General features: G+C 42.6%; 1 protein-coding gene across 2 annotated transcripts in view; it reads right to left on the reverse strand.

Annotated features, from left to right (window-relative positions):
- Positions 1 to 9,842, reverse strand: part of LOC110890383 (probable serine/threonine-protein kinase PBL7) — a 31,748-nt gene extending 21,906 nt beyond the window's left edge. Inside the window, exons 1-2 of one of the 2 annotated variants that reach the window (XM_022137984.2) lie at positions 9,672 to 9,842; positions 9,403 to 9,480 (exon numbers count right to left, since the gene is read on the reverse strand). The gene's annotated coding sequence lies outside the window, so the exon portion shown is untranslated. The remainder of the gene's footprint in view (positions 1 to 9,402; positions 9,481 to 9,671) is intronic. The other variant, XM_035980277.1, reaches the window with a different exon arrangement.
- Between the last annotated feature and the right edge of the window lie 6,257 nt (positions 9,843 to 16,099).

Raw genomic sequence — 16,099 nt, forward strand, 5'->3', positions numbered from 1 at the left:
GTAATTACCCATTCTGTTTTCCCCCGGAGTAATGGGTCAAAAGTGTTTTTCCCAAAGTTGGTAGTTTGTTCGTGTCCCTCCGCGGGATGCATGCTTTTAGTGTGTGAACTCACCTTGGGTTGCTCGGCAGATTAGGTTACTTGTCAAACATGTTGGTCACCACGTCCTAACATGGTTACCGGTATAGGTCAGGTTTGGTGTACAAGTAATCACGTAAAAATTCTACACTTAACTAACACGTAGCACGCATGAAATCAGACAGTGGGTTATTGGGCCGGCCTTAACATTTACACAATCAAACAGTAACACGTAGATCAGTCAACAGGTAGCCCATATTAAACACATTATGGCCCAATAACCAAAGTGGACAGCCCAGTCGCAACCAGGTGGTCTCGAGTCGCAACCAGGAGGTCTCGGCTTGTCATGCTGTGGTTGCGAGTCGCAACTGTGTGGTCTCGAGTTGTCACGCTGTGGTTGCGAGTCGCAACCGTCGTAGTCTCGAGTCGCAACCGTTGCGGTTTCGAGTTGTCATGCTGTGGTTACGAGTCGCAACCGTGTGATCTCGAGTCGCAATGCTGTCCTTTTCTTGTTCACGTGTTGATGCTGATTTTTTTAACAGTCAAATGATGTAATGCACAGACCCATATCAGGAAACAACCAATAGGGTCTAACTAACAACTTACCCAAACTATCTATTAATAAAAAATGGATCAAATCCTAAGGGTTTTCCCATCTTCAACTATTATTCAATCATGTTCATCCCAAGTTCATCTTTTTAGGGTTTTCTCATTCACACAAAGTAATTATAAACATGCATTTTATGAGTCCCAACACATGTTTTAACAAGATCATTATGCAAGAAAGCAAAAGAAACATACTTTTGTAACATCAAGCATGAATTTGGTTGATTTATCATTCCTAAAATATCATTCTTTAGCCATTTTGAATCATGTTATCAAATGTTATCACATAATGATTTACACACATCATTAAACCCACAAATCACTTCAAAGATCATGCATAACATTTCTAACCCTCATCTTTCTAGCATTCAAAGTAGGAAGAAACCTAGAGTTGAAGTATCCGAGTAATGATGATGAACTTGGCCGAGTTTCCTTGTGAGATCCGAGCTTGAACCGAAAGTTGGAAGAGATGGGATGTTGTTGAAGGTTTTCTAGTGAGAGAGAATAGAAGGAGTGTGGATATGTTTGTGTAACAAATGAGGGAAGTGGGGAAATGTTGGAGATTATATACCAAGTATCAAATAGGCTAAGGGGGTTTCGGCCCAAACCGGTTACGGCCCACTCGAGACCGAGTGGCCCACTCGCAACCGAGCGGTTGCGAGTCATGGTCTCGACTCACATACACACACACACACACATATATATATATATATATATATATATATATATATATATATATATATATATATATATATATATAACACATATCATACAAAAGTCACGTTTCCATTTAATAACATATATATGCACAAAGATATTACAAGGTGTTCGTTCGGAAAAACCTAGAGTGTCACATTATCCCCAAGTTTTAAGAACTTTCGTCCCGAAAGTTAAAGCAGCCACTGTCAAGCTAGAGTGTTTCAGCGGGGTGTCACATCATCCCCCTGTTAGTTTGGAATTTCGTCCCGAAATTCGGTTGTAGCTACAGTGCTGGGGTTTTCGTTTGGGAACAACTGGGGATACTTGGACTTCATCTGGTCTTCCCGCTCCCAGGTAAACTCTGGGCCACGTCGTGAGTTCCAACGAACTCGCACGAGAGGTATTTGGCTACGTTTGAGGGTTTTGATCTCTCGATCCGTGATCTCAATCGGTTCCTCAGTAAAGTGTAGCTGTTCATCGATAGTGAGTTCCTTGAAGGGAATTATGAGTGTTTCATCTGACAGACACTTCTTCAGATTAGACACGTGAAAGACATTGTGCACTGCACTCAGCTCTGCAGGCAGGTTCAATCTATAAGCAACCTTACCGATTTTCTCGGTAATTCCGAATGGTCCAACATATCGCGGGTTCAGCTTGCCCCGTTTACCGAAACGAACCACACCCTTCCAGGGTGAGACTTTAAGTAGAACCCGGTCCCCGACCTGGAATTCTAGCGGTTTCCTACGCTTATCAGCGTAGCTTTTCTGACGGTCACGAGCTGCCGCCATGCGTTGTCTGATCTGGGTAATCTTTTCTGTCGTATCAACCACCAGTTCTGGGCCTGTGACTTGACTGTCACCGACTTCCGCCCAGCAAAGAGGTGATCGGCATTTACGACCGTACAATGCCTCAAAAGGTGCTGCCTGAATGCTAGTGTGGTAGCTGTTGTTGTAGGAGAATTCCACCAGCGGTAGATGCTTCTCCCAGTTCTTGCCAAAATCGATCACACATGCCCTAAGCATGTCTTCCAGGGTTTGGATGGTGCGTTCAGACTGCCCATCCATTTGTGGGTGGTAAGCGGTGCTCATGTCCAAACGTGAGCCAAAGGATTTGTGCATAGCTTGCCACAACTCGGAAGTAAAACGAGCGTCTCGGTCGGAAATAATAGAAGTTGGCACCCCGTGTCTCGAGACTACTTCCTTTAAATAGATTTCTGCCAAGGTAGAAAACTTGTCTGTTTCCTTAATGGCCAGAAAGTGTGCAGACTTAGTCAATCGATCTACTATCACCCAAATAGTGTCATTCCCGCGTTGGGATCTAGGTAGCCCCGTAACAAAATCCATGGAAATTTGTTCCCATTTCCACTTCGGGATTTCTGGTTGCTGGAGTAGGCCTGCTGGTTTCTGATACTCAGTCTTGACTCTTGCGCAGGTCAAACATTTGCTAACGTATGCTGCTATGTGGGCCTTCATGCCAGGCCACCAGTAAGTGGTCCTTAAGTCGTGGTACATCTTATCTGAACCAGGATGTACTGAATAACGGGACTTATGGGCTTCGTCCATCACAAGCTCTCGTAGATCTCCGTAAAGTGGGACCCAAATGCGCCCTGCCACATAGTAGGCGCCGTCTTCTTTTTGCTCTAGTCGTTGTCTCGATCCTCGCAGGGACTCAGCCCTGATGTTTTCCGGTTTCAGAGCTTCAGCCTGAGCATTTCGAATCTGGGTAGGGAGATTAGACTGGATAGTAAGTTGTAACGCTCGCACGCGCTTGGGCGTAGTGTCTTTTCGGCTGAGGACGTCTGCGACGACATTGGCCTTGCCCGGATGGTACTTGATGGCGCATTCATAATCATTCAGGAGTTCGACCCATCGACGTTGTCGCATGTTTAATTCCTTTTGCTTGAAGATATGCTCGAGACTCCTGTGATCGGTGTAAATGGTGCACTTGGTACCGTACAGGTAATGTCTCCATATCTTAAGCGCAAAGATCACTGCTCCTAGTTCCAAGTCGTGCGTAGTATAGTTCCTTTCGTGCGTCTTAAGTTGTCGAGAGGCGTAAGCAATAACTTTGTCGCGTTGCATTAACACACAACCGAGCCCATGGATGGATGCATCGCAGTAAACCACAAAGTCGTCCGTGCCTTCAGGCAACGAGAGAATGGGAGCACTACAGAGGTTATCCTTTAGTTTCTGAAATGCGGTTTCCTGAGCTTCATCCCATTTGTAAACCATACCCTTCTGAGTAAGAGCCGTGAGAGGCTGAGCAAGCTTTGAGAATCCCATGATAAATCTTCGATAGTACCCTGCTAGTCCCAAGAATTGGCGGACTTCGGTCGGAGTCTTAGGGGTAGGCCAATTCTTTATAGAGTCGATCTTTGCAGGGTCGACGTGAATTCCATCCTTGTTAACCACGTGCCCAAGGAAATGGACTTCTCGAAGCCAGAAGTCGCATTTCGAGAACTTGGCATACAGTTGCTCATTGCGAAGGAGTTCGAGGATAAGGCGTAGGTGCTGTTCATGCTCTTCTTGACTTTTCGAGTAGATCAGGATGTCGTCTATAAACACGATCACAAATTTATCGAGGTAAGGTTTGCACACTCGGTTCATGAGATCCATGAATACCGCGGGCGCGTTGGTCATTCCAAAGGGCATAACAAGGAATTCATAATGGCCATAACGAGTTCTGAATGCAGTTTTGGAGATGTCTTCATTACGGACTCTTAGCTGATGATAGCCCGATCGTAAGTCGATCTTAGAGTAGTAGCTCGATCCTTGCAACTGATCGAATAGGCCGTCGATTCGCGGGAGAGGGTAACGATTCTTGATGGTAACCTTGTTCAGCTCACGATAGTCAATGCACATTCGGAACGTGCCATCCTTCTTCTTAACAAAGAGTACCGGTGCTCCCCAGGGTGATGAACTAGGGCGGATAAACCCTTTATCCAATAGTTCCTGTAGTGGAGTGGAGAGTTCCTTCAATTCTGCGGGGGCTAGTCGATAAGGCGCACGAGCTATAGGCGCTGCTCCGGGAGCTAGCTCGATTTGGAATTCGACCTGACGGTGGGGAGGGAGTCCAGGTAATTCTTCAGGAAATACCTCGGGGTAATCACGCACTACTGGAAAATCTTCAATCCTCTTTTCCTTTTCCTGCGTGTTGGTGACAAGTGCTAAGATAGCGGTGTGCCCTTTTCGTAAACACTTCTGGGCCTTCAAGAACGAGATAACGCCGGAGATTTCTCTGCCCTTGCCACCTTGTACAATGAGGGGTTTGCCAGAACGGCGGGGAATACGAACTGCTTTCTCTTGACAGAGGATCTCCGCGCGATGCTTGGATAACCAATCCATGCCGACAACGACGTCGAAGCTTCCAAGTGTAACAGGGAAAAGATCGATACTAAATGTCTGACCGGACAATTCTAGCTTGCAGCCTTTGATAACATGTGAGGCCTCGATGTTTCTACCATTAGCTAACTCGACGATATGGTGTGAACTTAGTAACGAAAGCGGACGCTTAAGCTTCTTACTAATACGTAGGGACACATAACTAGCATCGGCTCCAGAATCAAATAATACAGAAACATAACGATCATCGAGTAGGAACTTACCCGCCACGACATCGGGGTCATTCCTTGCTTCTCCAGCTCCAATCACAAAAGCCCTTCCTCTAGCACCATTCCCAGCGTTGTTGTTCTGATCGTTGTTTCCAGCTCCCTGATTGTTATTGCGGTTCTGGTTCAGTTCAGGGCAATTCTTCTTAAAGTGCCCCTCAGCTCCGCACTGGAAACATCCCTTAGCATTCCCGTGATGTTGTGGCTGCTGGTTCTGCCCCACGGGGCGTGGACTCCTACAGTCCTTGGCCTCATGCCCCATCTTGTTACATCGCTGACACTGACTTTTCCCACAAGGCCCACTGTGATGCCGATTGCACTTGTTGCACTTGGGGTGGTTACCGCGATAGCCACCCTGTTGTTGAGTGCCCTTGTTGTTTTCAGTTTTCCTTTGCTGTGCTGGGGCCTGAGTGGGGTTAGCATCCTTGCTTTGATTCCCTTCCCACTTACGCTTGTTGTCACTAGAAGACCCGACAGTAGCACTGATCCTTTTGGGCAACCTGCCCTCTTCTACGGCCTGATCAGTGAGTTTGTGAGCAAGTCGAATGATCGGCTGAATGGTAGTGAGGTTGGCTGAAGTTACATGGCTTCGAATTTCTGGAGCCAAACCCTTGACGTACAATTCGATTCTTCGATACATAGGTCGGGACATGTTTGGGCAAAGAGCAGCATAGTCATTGGACAGCTTGGTGTAGGTTTCAATCTCTGACCCAACCATCTTAAGCGCATAGTACTCGTTTTCAAGTTTGTGGATGTCATCTCGGTGACAGTACTCCTCCTTAATCATGTCCTTGAAATCCTCCCACGCAGTAGCATTAGCAGTTTCCAAACCAAACATCTGAATTTGCGCCTTCCACCAGGAAAGCGCGTTTCCTTCAAGCGTAGCAGTAGCAAACTTCACCCAATTCGCAGGGGGACACTCACAGACAGCAAAGACAGCTTCAACTTTCTCAATCCAATGCAGAAGACCTATGGCACCCTCAGTGCCGTTGAAAGGGAGAGGCTTGCAATCCATGAAAGTTTTGAAAGTACACACGGGTGGTTGCGCAGGTGCATGCTGACCTCCAGGGTTAGCTGCGAAAGCTGCAGCCACCGTGTTAAGCAGGTTAGTGAATTGAGCCTGAGTCATGTTGATGTTTCCTCTTCCACGTCCACTCATTGTCTTCATAATCAGAAAACATAGTATGAGTGTGATGTTGTAATGTAGCGAGAATGGGATAGAAGAGAGAGGCGTATCTATCTAATTAGGCACACTAGTACGTATAGCAAAATAGGAAACATACGGTAAGCAATCAAGTAAACACTAGTCCGAGCTATGAGGTCTAATGTGTTGAGCCTTGCACTTGGAGTGTAGTGTCGTCGCGAGTCACAGGTTATAGTCTGGTTTTTCCCAAAAAGATTTTCCCCTTTTTAAAACCAAGTTCACTATAACCAATGGCTCTGATACCAATCTGTCACACCCCCAAAATCCACATTCGGAACACCACCGCTTGGAGGCGTGACCGACCAGGATCCAGCCACTAATCATACTGAGCATTGATTTAATAATAGACACTATTCAAAGTAGTTAGCAACATCGCAGTTTAAGTTCGATGATTAGTTTAACAAAACAGCGGAAGCAAAAACCAAATAGTTTTAAAGATAGTTCTTAGTTCAAGATAATTAAACCCAACACACGGGTTTTGACGAACACTACACATCCCCAAGCAGCAGCTCCACAGTCACTGATTACCTGCAAAGCATGCAGTAAGGGGTCAACAATAATGCTGAGTGAGTTCACTAGTTGTCCAGTTTTAGTTTGCCAAAAACTTAAGTTATTTAGATAAAGCATTTAAAACCACGTTGTGGGGAGCTACCCCAACTGTAAGCTCACTAAACTGTAGATACCGAAACTGTTGACGGAATGTTATTGTGCCCCGAGTCAATGTCTATCGTCATTGACCATGTTGCAAGGTCTACTAGTTCACGCCCGATCTCCCCCGGTCACGGTGTGAGGTTGTCAAACCTAATAGCGCTATCAACTAATAACCCGTTCGCCCCCAGCGATTAATCGGTACTGTAAGCAGGGACTTAAAGTGATAGAGTTTCGTTTAGCATGGCTAGTCGTGATTTATAAATAATATCCAAACGTATCTCCCCCGGAGATAGTAATTACCCATTCTGTTTTCCCCCGGAGTAATGGGTCAAAAGTGTTTTTCCCAAAGTTGGTAGTTTGTTCGTGTCCCTCCGCGGGACGCATGCTTTTAGTGTGTGAACTCACCTTGGGTTGCTCGGCAGATTAGGTTACTTGTCAAACACGTTGGTCACCACGTCCTAACATGGTTACCGGTATAGGTCAGGTTTGGTGTACAAGTAATCACGTAAAAATTCTACACTTAACTAACACGTAGCACGCATGAAATCAGACAGTGGGTTATTGGGCCGGCCTTAACATTTACACAATCAAACAGTAACACGTAGATCAGTCAACAGGTAGCCCATATTAAACACATTATGGCCCAATAACCAAAGTTGACAGCCCAGTCGCAACCAGGTGGTCTCGAGTCGCAACCAGGAGGTCTCGGCTTGTCATGCTGTGGTTGCGAGTCGCAACTGTGTGGTCTCGAGTTGTCACGCTGTGGTTGCGAGTCGCAACCGTCGTAGTCTCGAGTCTCAACCGTTGCGGTTTCGAGTTGTCATGCTGTGGTTACGAGTCGCAACCGTGTGATCTCGAGTCGCAATGCTGTCCTTTTCTTGATCACGTGTTGATGCTGATTTTTTTAACAGTCAAATGATGTAATGCACAGACCCATATCAGGAAACAACCAATAGGGTCTAACTAACAACTTACCCAAACTATCTATTAATAAAAAATGGATCAAATCCTAAGGGTTTTCCCATCTTCAACTATTATTCAATCATGTTCATCCCAAGTTCATCTTTTTAGGGTTTTCTCATTCACACAAAGTAATTATAAACATGCATTTTATGAGTCCCAACACATGTTTTAACAAGATCATTATGCAAGAAAGCAAAAGAAACATACTTTTGTAACATCAAGCATGAATTTGGTTGATTTATCATTCCTAAAATATCATTCTTTAGCCATTTTGAATCATGTTATCAAATGTTATCACATAATGATTTACACACATCATTAAACCCACAAATCACTTCAAAGATCATGCATAACATTTCTAACCCTCATCTTTCTAGCATTCAAAGTAGGAAGAAACCTAGAGTTGAAGTATCCGAGTAATGATGATGAACTTGGCCGAGTTTCCTTGTGAGATCCGAGCTTGAACCGAAAGTTGGAAGAGATGGGATGTTGTTGAAGGTTTTCTAGTGAGAGAGAATAGAAGGAGTGTGGATATGTTTGTGTAACAAATGAGGGAAGTGGGGAAATGTTGGAGATTATATACCAAGTATCAAATAGGCTAAGGGGGTTTCGGCCCAAACCGGTTACGGCCCACTCGAGACCGAGTGGCCCACTCGCAACCGAGCGGTTGCGAGTCATGGTCTCGACTCACATACACACACACACACACACACACATATATATATATATATATAACACATATCATACAAAAGTCACGTTTCCATTTAATAACATATATATGCACAAAGATATTACAAGGTGTTCGTTCGGAAAAACCTAGAGTGTCACATTATCCCCAAGTTTTAAGAACTTTCGTCCCGAAAGTTAAAGCAGCCACTGTCAAGCTAGAGTGTTTCAGCGGGGTGTCACATCATCCCCCTGTTAGTTTGGAATTTCGTCCCGAAATTCGGTTGTAGCTACAGTGCTGGGGTTTTCGTTTGGGAACAACTGGGGATACTTGGACTTCATCTGGTCTTCCCGCTCCCAGGTAAACTCTGGGCCACGTCGTGAGTTCCAACGAACTCGCACGAGAGGTATTTGGCTACGTTTGAGGGTTTTGATCTCTCGATCCGTGATCTCAATCGGTTCCTCAGTAAAGTGTAGCTGTTCATCGATAGTGAGTTCCTTGAAGGGAATTATGAGTGTTTCATCTGACAGACACTTCTTCAGATTAGACACGTGAAAGACATTGTGCACTGCACTCAGCTCTGCAGGCAGGTTCAATCTATAAGCAACCTTACCGATTTTCTCGGTAATTCCGAATGGTCCAACATATCGCGGGTTCAGCTTGCCCCGTTTACCGAAACGAACCACACCCTTCCAGGGTGAGACTTTAAGTAGAACCCGGTCCCCGACCTGGAATTCTAGCGGTTTCCTACGCTTATCAGCGTAGCTTTTCTGACGGTCACGAGCTGCCGCCATGCGTTGTCTGATCTGGGTAATCTTTTCTGTCGTATATAACACATATCATACAAAAGTCACGTTTCCATTTAATAACATATATATGCACAAAGATATTACAAGGTGTTCGTTCGGAAAAACCTAGAGTGTCACACCTATCTCTGCAAACTCGTGATATGAACCTATAATAACTTCCACTGATGAATATCTCTTTTAGGCAAATGCACAAACACCTTGCGTGCAAGTGTAAAACAAAACAATAAGTAATCAATAGGTAAACAGGTGAATCGATCAAGTTGGACTTTCATTTGCAGGTTTTAATTGACCGAAACATTAATTAAAACTGCAGCAATTGAATTGGTCTAACAGCGATTAAGAACAGTATGAAAATGAAACCCTAGATGAACTGAAAACTATAAGTTACCTGAAGGATTATGTACGGATATCGGTGGAGATTTGGTGGATTGTTGTGTGGAGGTCTGAATTTGAATATTATTCCGTCAATTTGTGAGCAGTTGGATATACTATATAGGTGTTGAATTTTTGTTTCATTTTCCAGATGATACTGTTGTCCCTCGTCACCATTCGACTACTATTCTTCAACCCTTTTGGACTATTTAATTATTTTTTTAATAATATCATCAACTCAATAATTGGTGGCGTCCGGCCGGCGATAATGAGGGTGTTTGGCTTAGCGCTTTTTTTTGTTTTTTTTAACGGCCAACAGAATCAATCTTAAGCACTTTCGGGACATTCACCAGACAATTGGAGTACTCCGGAGGTACCTGAGTCCATCACCAATTCCAAGGAAAACCCAGTAACCCACCCGCCTGTAGGCACGAGGTGAAATTACCGGTTAAATTTGTTTGACTCAAGGATCCAACCCAGTTTTCTCTGGATCTCCTATCATTGCCTACTAATGCCTCACTCTACACCAAATAAGAATTGACTTATAAAAGTGAATAAGTTTTTTATAGTGTTTGGGTTAGCTTATTTAAGTTGTTATTGTGTGTCTGAGAAGTTATTTTTGAGAAGTTAATATTTGTAACTTATAACTTATGACTTATATAAATTAATAAGTTGTTTTTGAGAAGGAATCTCAAACACCCCAAATGAGTGGTGGCAGTGTGGGAGTGGTGGTGATAGAGGTTGGTTGGAGAGAGATGAAGAGAAGAGATTCTAGGTAGGGTTGAGGAATGGGGGAAAATGATGTTTATTTATTAATGAACATTTTAAATAAAAACATGAAATGACCAAAATACCCTTAAGTAGATAGATGTGACACCTGGGTCACAGAGACCATCAAACAAATACCAAGCCAATGAAATATTGTATTTCATACTTGGGATCTGTATAAACATGTGTATCTTTTGCACATATCAACTCTTGTTCGATTTCAAGCTCTAAATCGCTTTCTAGAAGGTTATACGCGCGCTGATGCGTAAATATAACCCGTTTAATGCAACAAACACTCCGGAATAGTGAAATAGGCTTAACATACCTTAAATAACATTTACATAACTTAGAAATAAGTTTTGAAGGCTTTGGTATGACAAAATCAAGTTAATTCGCTTATAGGGACTAAATTTGACAAACTACGAAAGTATGCCAATTTGAACTGTAACAGACATTCCGAAATATGACCGTAAGTTAAACACACCTTAAAAATCCTTTACATAGCTTAGAAATAGGCTTTGAGGTGTTCGGTGTGCTAAAATAAACTTTTGGATCATTCAGGGACTAAAAGTGTCAAAAAGTGCATAAGTTTGCACTTTCGCGCATAACTTACGTTCTGAATACATCCGGACATCCAAAAATTTATGTAAGCATTATAATATTATGCCTTAGTATTTGGCATAAGAAAAATCCATTCGTCGCGCAATTTGGATCGTTTTTCGCGCTTATGCGCATTCCGTCGTAATTAACCGAACATCGCGATCGTACGGCCAAACGAACCAACATCCGACATATTTTTGAGCATGTTTCATGTCCTCAATGTTTAGGCATCATTTTAGGGCCTTAAGGATGGCTTAACGGGCCTTGAACGTGTCGGAAATAGCCTTAAACCATAACAGGGACCTAAACTATCATTTTTGAAACTTGGCTTCTGATCAGAACCTCCAGGCGACCCGCGTAAGCCTAGAGGCAACCTTTACGCGGGCCGCGTCAGCCCTGCAGATGCAGAAACTCGTTTTTCTTGCAAAAATTGGCCTTTCAAGCATCCAAGGGGCAATGCCTCTTCACAATCTCTGGGGTTATGGTCACATTTTGATACCACAACATTTTGACAAGTATACGAATGAGATCAAGGCACGATATTCAAGAAACGATCCTAACGGTCTTGCTTTTCCTATAAATACCCCCCCCCCATTTTGGTTAAAACCCACAAAATCTGATCTAAAGCTCTAAGTTGAGGCCTTTGCTTCATACCTGAGCTCCTGGATCAAGATTAGCTTTCGGGGACCCTTCGTAAGTGTTCTTTCGTTCTTTTATCGCTTTTCAAGTGCTAAAGTCAAACTTTGTTTGACTTTCTGCGTTGACCAGCTTATGGTCAACACGAAGTTCGTTGGAACTTCATAACGTGAGCGTGATCACGATGGTTATAGTCCATAGTGACTATACCTACTGATTACCACGTTATCTAGGCTCAGTGACGAGTCGTAGTTTCGGCCAAAATGCGCATTCTTGCGTATTTTGTAACCAAACTACTCGTAGGTATCAAAACTGTTTGTTTTGATACCAAACCTGTTTTCTAAACTTAGTTAAGCATGTTCTAACATGCTTAGCTCGTCACTTTTAGTATAGTGCTTATATAGGGTCGTAAGGTAAGCGATCTAAACAATCGCTTATACTTTCGAACCCGACCCATTTGGTCGATCTTTAGGATCCGACCAAACACATTAAGTGACCATAGTTGTATAGGGAATAACCTTCCGAGGTTATACCTTATGGTCACGACGTTAGGCGTTCCAAGCGCGTTTTACGCGAACGACGCGTTAAGGTAGCATAAGCTACCAAAACGGGTCGTAATGGGTCGTAAGCACTTAGGTTAAGTTTCACTTTAGTATGTGGGCTTTGTTAAACCATATTACACGAGTCTCCATACTCGTTTGGTTTACGAACCCGCATCCTATCCAATCCTCCGATTTAGGTCCGATATATTAACATAGTTACCTATATTAGGTGCCGTTTGATATCCGTGATCTCTAGCATTGTTTGGTTGTTATACAAGGACTGCAAAGCAATCTCAGGTGAGTACATAGACCCCTCTTTTACTGTTTTCCAAACTGTTTTGGGGTGAAACACATGTGCCTACTTGTTACTTTCATGCTTTCCTGTTTTCACATCATATACTTGCTATGTTTATTAGTACATACTCAGTACATCACTTTACAATACATTTTATGCTATGTATGCCCATGGTGTGCATACTTAGTACATCACTTTACAATACATTTCATGCTATGTACGCCCATTGTGTGCATACTTAGTACATTGTTTTACATTACACTTATGCTATGTACGCCCATTGTGTGCATACTTAGTACATTGTTTTACATTGCATTTCTGTTGCATATGCTCATCCAGCATATGAACACATTATACTACATTTTGAACCGTTGTAACCATTTGACTATGTGAACCGTCTTAACCCTTTGATTATATGAACCGTTTGTAACTATTGAACCGTGTGAACCAGTTGTATCTGTTGACATGATTTACATTTGACAATAGACATTTGAATATACATAAACATTTCTACAATTGTTAAACATTTCATCTTGATGGTTTGGTTTGAGTAAGTGATCTAAGTAACGAGGCGTGTGTAATATGATACAAGCATGGTGGATACGCCGCTGGTACTTCCTATATATAAGTGTTTGTATGGTATTACATATCGTAGCGTTATTTGAATCATTTCAATTTGAGACATATAACATTTTATACAAATATCACACTTTTCACAAGACATTGATTTACAAACAACTTATCTTATACAAACTCATTTTACATGGTTATTCATTTAACCATACATTATTCTCTTATTTATACATATCATCTGATCTTATCGTTTTTCAAATGATTTACAAGACAAAGCAAATTACAAGGTTCATGACTAAACATTTTCTCAAACATAAGTCATGAATTCTGTTTTCACAAAACCTATGTATCTCACAGGCATTTTTATGCTGACGTACCTATTTTCACATGTGTTTTCAGGAGATGATGCATAGGACTTATCAAGACATACTTAGGCGGACCTGTGCCTTAGTGACTTAAAACGAGACAAGAACTAGTTAATTTATGTTATGTACTCTTTGGTTCTTGTTTAAAACAATGTAAACTTTCATGTTTGATTAATAAAACGAAACTTCAATTGCCATGGATTTGAAACAATAAATTCTGTTACAACACTCCACGACGTTTCCGCCACGTTTTGTATGTTCTTCGTGGTCGGGGTGTGACAGAAAAGTTGGTATCAGAGCCAATGGTTATAGGGAATTAGGTTATTAGTAATGCTTTGACCTAGTCTATAACCTTCCTAGGACCCTAACGCGAGTTTACTTGCGTTTAGTCATAAAACAATACCGTCACCTATCCTTAGGCGACGACCACAACAAGAACATAAATTTCAAAACTGCTTTGAAAACTAATCATCTGTTCTAGGATGATTGATTACTAGGTTTTGAACCCTCTGTTATAAGGTTTTGAACCCCTTTGAATTTTCAAAACTCTCGTCAAAGTTTTGGGTCCTAAATAGTGTGAACACGTGCAAACTGGAAAAGTGAATGCCTGTACCCTGGGTTTTCTGTCTAAGGCTAGAGTGTTCGTACAAATCCACATAATCGGACCAGTCACTCTTACCTGGGAACTCTTGGGGTGAGTGTCCACTTATAGGCGAGCATGTCTTCGCGATACACTATGAGGATCTATTTGCCTTGATTCAGCCTATGTGTTGTTTGTTTGCTTCGTGGTTCAAACGAATGACCATCAACCATGATTATGGTCGGTAATTGTAACATCCCATTCTTACCCAATGCCATTTCATTTGTTTTCTTTCTTGTCTCTCTTTTAGAATGCCTCCTCGACGCGAAAACCAGATAGCGACTGCCGAACTGGCAGAAATCATTGCGCAACAAATGGCTGCTCAATTCCCAAACCTCTTTGCTCAATGGAACCAAGCCAACAACAACAATAATGCCCCCTGCAACTTCAAGACGTTCAACTCGGCTAAGCCATCAAAGTTTTCTGGGTCTCAAGGAGCGACTGCACTTCTGCAATGGTTCGAGAGTTTAGAGAGCACCTTCAGACATGTTCAATGTCCAAACGAGCGAAAGGTAGAATTCGCATCTAGCGTCTTTGAGAAACGAGCTTTGACATGGTGGAATGGTGTAATGAGAGATAGGGATGCCGATGTGGCACTGGCTCAAACATGGCAAGAGCTTCGAGCTCTGATGATGAAGGAATTCTGTCCTCGTCACGAGATCAGGGCCTTGGAAACAGAGTTCGATGATCTTAAGCAAGTTAGCGGTGAGCATCGAGCCTACACGGATTGTTATGATGAGTTAAGTTTGTTATGCCCGAATATGGTTACGCCTTTGGATAAGGCAATCGAAAAGTACATTGATGGCCTCCCTGACTCAATACAAGACATTGTGACTGGTAGCAACCCTACTACAGTTAGACAGGCCATTGAGCTATCTGCAACCTTGACTGAATCAAAGATCAGGAAAGGTAAACTTTTCCGAAAAGGTGACAAGAAACCGGTCGAGGAATCGAACCCAACCGAGGAATCAAAGATCATGGATGAACAGACTGGATCCCCTAAGAAGTCAAAGAAGCGAAAGACTTCTCAGAACTTCGCCATGGTTACTCACAATAGTCAAGCCGTCCCCAACCAACCAGCTCAACCCCCTGCTAGGAAACCATACAATGGAACTGCACCCTTGTGCAACCAATGTAGCCTCCATCATCATGCCAATGTAATGTGCTGCAAATGCCAGACTTGTGGACTTATAGGCCATACAGCAAGAGTCTGCCCAGCTGCAGCTGCACCAAACCAAGCTGGCAACAATCCTGCTCAAGGTCGTTTTCTACCAGGTTCTTGTTTCAACTGTGGCGAGATGGATCATTTCCGAAGAAATTGCCCAAAGCTTGCTAATGCAAATCCGGCACAGGGATGAGCATCTGATTGACTAGAAGACCACATCGTCTAGAAATAATCACGTCTTATGTATTATTTTCTTTTGTTGTCAAGGTCCAAGAAACAATTGTTATCGTTGTTTATAAATAAATCTTTTATTTACATTGCAATGTATTTATGTGGTTGCATATATAAACGACATATCCTTACAATACCGACAATCAAGGAACCGTATTCCTTGAAGAACAAACTACCCCCAAAATTCTCCCATTCTATGATCTCTTGCGTTTTCCACGAAATTCCTAAGTACCCGTTTCTTTTAAGGAAACGAAGTACAAGGCGCAAGTTACAACACGAGACGAATACCCAAAGTACCACTGTAAATCCTTAATAGGGTACCCAGGGGTATTTCCGTAAATCCTAAAATTGATGTGTTCCTTAATTCGAATATTACGTTTCTTTGAAAGCAAAATCGAATTTTAGGAGATCTTCCTATCTTTTCAGATAGATCCCAGAGGACATTGTAGCCCATCGACTGGTTTCCATATCCATTCTCAATCGATAACAAATTAATAACAAATTAATAACCAAGTTAAACAACTATGTGATTATGTGCTTATGTGTTCCTTTTTATGTTTTTGGTGTAACCAAAGTTTTTGTTATCCAAATCCTCATAGAATCTTCCATATCTACGAATAATGGGATTA

The sequence above is a fragment of the Helianthus annuus genome, chromosome 11, assembly GCF_002127325.2.
Source record: "Helianthus annuus cultivar XRQ/B chromosome 11, HanXRQr2.0-SUNRISE, whole genome shotgun sequence".
In the NCBI taxonomy this organism is placed as follows: Eukaryota; Viridiplantae; Streptophyta; class Magnoliopsida; order Asterales; family Asteraceae; genus Helianthus; species Helianthus annuus.